Raw genomic sequence first — 5,366 nt, 5'->3', positions numbered from 1 at the left:
TACTATTTTAAATGCGTATGAATAACTTTTTGTTGTTGTTATCGTCCAGAGTATCAGTTCTATCTCAGATTATGCAACGTAAATAAAAAAAAAAATGTTAATAAGATTGATTCGATCTTGATAGTAAGCCAATGTAATCCTTGTGATATAAAGATTATAAAACGATATTGAAAAAAAATCCAGCTGCAGGTAAGTAGGCAAGTTTGGAACGAATGAAAAGAGAAAATGGAGAAGAAATCAAGGAAGAAAGACAAAGAGAGAGAGAGCGGTGGGGGTGGAGAGAGAGAGAGAGAAAGAGAGCGAGAGAGAGAGAGAGAGAAAGAGAGAGAGAGAGACAGAGAGGGAGGGAGAGAGGGGGGAAGAAAGCGAGAGAGAGGGAGCGGGAGGGGGGGAGAGTAGAGGAGAGAGATAGAAAGAGAGGGGGGGGCGAAGGGGGGAAGAAAGGGAGAGAGAGAGCGGGAATGGGGGAGGGTAGAGAAAAGAGAGAGAAAGGGGGGGGGGGGGAGGGGGAAAAAAAGTGTGAGAGAGGGAGCGGGAGGGGGGGAGGGCAGAGGAGAGAGAGAGAGAGAGAAAACGTATTACTATAACAAAAGACAAACAGAACCCATGAAATTTATAATGATGAAGTTGATATGCAAATAGACAAATGGATAAATGAATATGCACATATAAATATGTATATATATGTAGTATAAATATATATATATATTATATAGATATATATTGAGTTAGAAATATATATGTTAGTTGTATATATATGACATACATTATCCTATATATATATATATATTATATGATATATATATAAGATATATATATATATGTATATATATAATATATGCATATATATATATATATATATATATATATTATATATATTTATACTATATATATATATGTATGTATATATATATATATATGCTATATAATATTATATACATAATATATATATATGTATAATATTATATATATCTATATATATATATATATATATATATATCTTTATATATATGCATATATTATATATATATATATAAATATATATATATTATATATATATATGTATATATAATATAATATATATAGATTATATATATATATAGATTATATTATATATACATATGATATATATATATATATATAATATATATATATATATATATTATATCATATAGCATATATATGCATATCATATTATATATATATTATATATATATAGTTATATATATATATATATATATATAAGAATGTGTGTGTGTGTGTGTGTGTGTGTGTGTGTGTCTGGTGTGTGTGTGTTTGGGTGCGTGTCTGTGTCCGTGTACCTCTAAAGACAGAGTGAAAGACAATCAGAAACACACAGACAGACACACAAAGAACAACAGAGAGAAAAGAGAGGAGGGGGGAAAGCTTCACCCTCCCCTCCCCTCCACCTCCCCCTCCTCCTGCCACCCTCCCCCACCCCCCACTGCGGTTCGAGGTATATTTAAAGTTGAGTTAGCGCTTGTGACTCCATGTTTAGCTTTTCGGTCCATAGCGAAAGGTCGACAAATTGTTCCATTACGTAAGTCTATGTAAGTTCCGTTGGTATGGTAAGGGGGTGGGGGGGAGGGGGCGGTGTTCCGGTGGGAGGGGGAATGAGGGATTGGAGATGGGGGGATAGGGGGGTGTAAGGGTGAGGATGAGGGAAAGGTGGGGGGGAAGGTGGGGGTGTATAGGTTGAAGGAAGGGGGTAAGGGAGAGGATGGGGGATGGGGGGGGGCGGTAGGAGTTGGGGAAGAGAGATGGGGATATTGGGGAAGGAGGAGGGGGATTGAGGGGGGGAGGGAGGTTGCAGCTTTAGCCGGGGGGGGAGGGAGTAGGAGGTTGGAATGGAGAAAGAGGAGGGGGGGAGGGGGGGAAGGTGCAACTTTGGGGGTCAGAGGATGGGTGGGGGGGGGTAGGTAGGTAAGGGGAGGGATGTTGCAACCAGGGGGAAGGGGGTAAATGGGGAGGGGAGGGGAGTGGATATTGCAGCCTTGGGGGGAAAGGGGGAGGAAGGATGGAGGTAAGAGGGAAGGAGGAGGTGGGGTGGAGGGTGGGGGGGGGGGTTAGATATTGGAGTAGGAGACAAATTATTTCATTTCCTCAGTGAAATGAACCTGCCAGTATTGCAACATGGCTTAGCATGTGAAAGAGGGAAGTGTTCGGGGGGTGAGGGGGGGGAAGGAGAGGAGGGGGGGTAAGGGGAGGGATGTGCATTTTGCTTCCGTGTGAGGAAAGCAGATGTTTGGGCTTATAGAGTGCTTTGGTGTGTGTGTGTGCGTGCGCGCGCGCGTGTGTGTGTGTGTGTGTGTGTGTGTGTGTGTGTGTGTGTGTGTGTGTGTGTGTGCGCGTGTGTGTGTGTTATGTTGCAAATCATTGAAGCTAGGTTTATGTTTGTGATAGAGAGGGTACGTAAATAGAATTAAATATACAAACGTATATATAACACGTACACGCACACGAACGTACACACACACACACACACACACACAATCAGTCTCCTAATCATGCAAAAAAAAAAAAAAAAAAAAGAAACTCACAGATGAACAGGCAAACATACCGACAAACAAACATCTAATGAAACACATAAAAAGCATACCAGTTATTCAAGCTAATGTATGTCTGTCAACGCCGGGGCTAGGGCCTTGACGGACACATAACACGTAGCAAAAAGTCACGGGAGACATATGGCAAGGTAGAAATGTATGGCTACTTACATATCTATGGGAAGACGGGAGGGTCCCCTCGTGTTCCTGTTGTTAAACTAAGTGTGTTGTTTGTGTTCGTGGTAGTGTATGTTTGTTTGTTTTTGTTTTTTGTTTTTTTTATTCTTTTTTTTTCTTTCCTTTTTTTTTCTTTTTCTATCCTTATTGTTTTTCTTTTTCTTTCCTTATTTTTTTTCTTTTTCTATCCTTATTCTTTCTTTTACTTTCCTTATTATCATTTTTCCCCTCCACCCCTCTTCTATCTCTCTGTCTTTCTGTCTATATGTTTTTCTCTTTCTTTCTTTTTTTCTCTGTGTATCAGTTTATCAATGTATAAGTCTATCTTTATATCTCAACTCCATCCCCCTCGCTATCTCTATTTATCATTCCTGATAAATTACTCAAACATTTATATATTCCTTTTTATTCTTCATGCATCCCCTTTCACTGTCTCTCCTTTCCTTTATCCATTCGTCTTATCATTATCATTCACCTTACTCCCTCTTCCTCGACTCTATCTTCAAAAACTACATCTTTAACCATTTCGCTTCTGAAAAAAAAGAAAAAAAAGTCATACGACCAATATTGTACAGTCCCCCCCCTCCCCCCTCCGATGCCCCCCTTAACCACTCAGCTTTGCCAATGCGTGAACCAATGTGTGTTTCGACTCTTGCATTCGGAACACTTGCCAGCCAATACAGGAGGAATATGTGTTTCGGATACATGATTCGAAACAGGCGGTTCAGACATTGGTAACGCTGAGGGGCGAAGTTGGGAATGGAGGGAGGACTGTGATGGATTTTTTTATTTTTTTTTTATTTTTTAATCTTTTGAATCTTTCGCAAGTTCTTTCGTCTTTTTTGTTTTATGGGAGTTAGAGTCTGATAATACGGTTGTTTTAAATTACTGTTATTCTCTGTTTTTGTTTTGAGTGTAGGTATATAATCAGTAGCTAAGGATATTTATTCCAATCGTCCAAAGTTTATGAGAGCCAGGGTATAAAAGACCTAAATATCTTTTTTCAAAAATATTATCCGATCGCAATTGATTGACACCTAATGAAAAAAAAAAGTTAATGATTCAAGAGCCCAATCTCCCCCCCCCCCATCCCCACCCCTCTGCTTCAGCCAAAGCCGACGTTTAGACACAATGAATAAACTATTTCGCCGTTTATATTTGTTTGGCGTTTCTCTTTTCTCTCTCTTCTCACTCTCTCTCTCTCTCTCTCTCTCTCTCTCTCTCTCTCTCTCTCTCTCTGTCCTTTTCTGTTTCTATTTTGCTCACTTTCATCTCACTCTCACTCTCTCTCTTCTGTTTCTATCTTACTCCCACTTTCAATCTTCACTTTCATCTCACTCTCACTCTTACCCTCTCTCTCTTTCTCCTTCCCTCCCTCCCTCCTGCCTTCCCTCCCTCCCCCCTCTCACTCTCTCCAATTCAAAGACCCCCCCTTCCTCCTCCTCCCTTCCTCCCCCCTCCCCCCAGTGAAATCCAGCGCCCAGACACAATGAATAAACTATCTCTCTCGCCCTTTATATTCGCCGCTGTCGCTTGACTGCCTCCCCGCTAGAGTAAGTATTCATAAACCGGTGTGGCATTTGATCCATTAAACAAGAGGAGGTATCTCGTACCCTTGAGACCGGCAGCTGTTGATGGTTGGTCTATGCAGGTACAGACACACGGACATACGGACACACGCACGCACATCGAAAGGTATACACACACACACACACACACACACACACACACACACACACACACACACACACACACACACACACACACATATATATATATATATATATATATATATATATATATATATATATATATATATATATATATATATATATGTATGTACATATATATATATATATATATATATATATATATATATATATATATATATATATATATATATATATATATATATATATATATTCACATGTTTATCTCGGTTCTTTTTTTAGTTTTTTTTTTCCTCTTTTTTTTTCTTCTTTGTTTTACTCTTTTTTGTCTTTTGATTCATCATTACTCTGTCCTGCTTGGGTTGATGTTTTTAGCCCTTTCGCTTCTGGTCTATGAGCAGTTGATCAATATTGTACAGTCCCTTCCACGTCCGTATCAACTTCACAGCTTAGATTTTACAGTTTATCACAGCTGAGACTTCATGCGTAGACAGGTACAGACACAGGTGCGACATACAAATTCATACCTATGTTACATAAACTTATCCCCAATTAGGAGGACATTATATAATCTTGGACTCGAGGTAAAGGGCTTGGGCTTGGATTGAGGTAAAGGGCTTCGGGTTCTCTAGAAACAGGAGACGTCCTTGGGAAGTGGAAGAATGAAAGAGCAGAAGGAAGCAGGCTATTTGTGAAGAAGGTAGGGCAAGGTCTAAGTCCGGTTTGAATTTGCTTAGGTGTCAAGGTCTTAGAGAGCTGAGATTAACCTACACGCACACTTATATAGATAGATAGATAAATAAATAGATAGATAGAGAGAGAGATGACCAGATAGATGGATAAATCGGTAGGTCTCTTTCTCTATATCTATCAATCTATCTATCTATCTTTGTCTTTTTGTCTATTTGTCTGTTTGTCTGTCGGTCAGTCTGCCAGTTTGGATGTCTGCCTG

The sequence above is a fragment of the Penaeus japonicus genome, unplaced genomic scaffold, assembly GCF_977035675.1.
Source record: "Penaeus japonicus unplaced genomic scaffold, GWHDUDI00000001_assembly GWHDUDI00000031, whole genome shotgun sequence".
NCBI classification, from domain to species: Eukaryota; Metazoa; Arthropoda; class Malacostraca; order Decapoda; family Penaeidae; genus Penaeus; species Penaeus japonicus.
The sequence above is the reverse complement of the archived record's forward strand: the minus strand, read 5'-3'. Positions refer to the sequence as shown.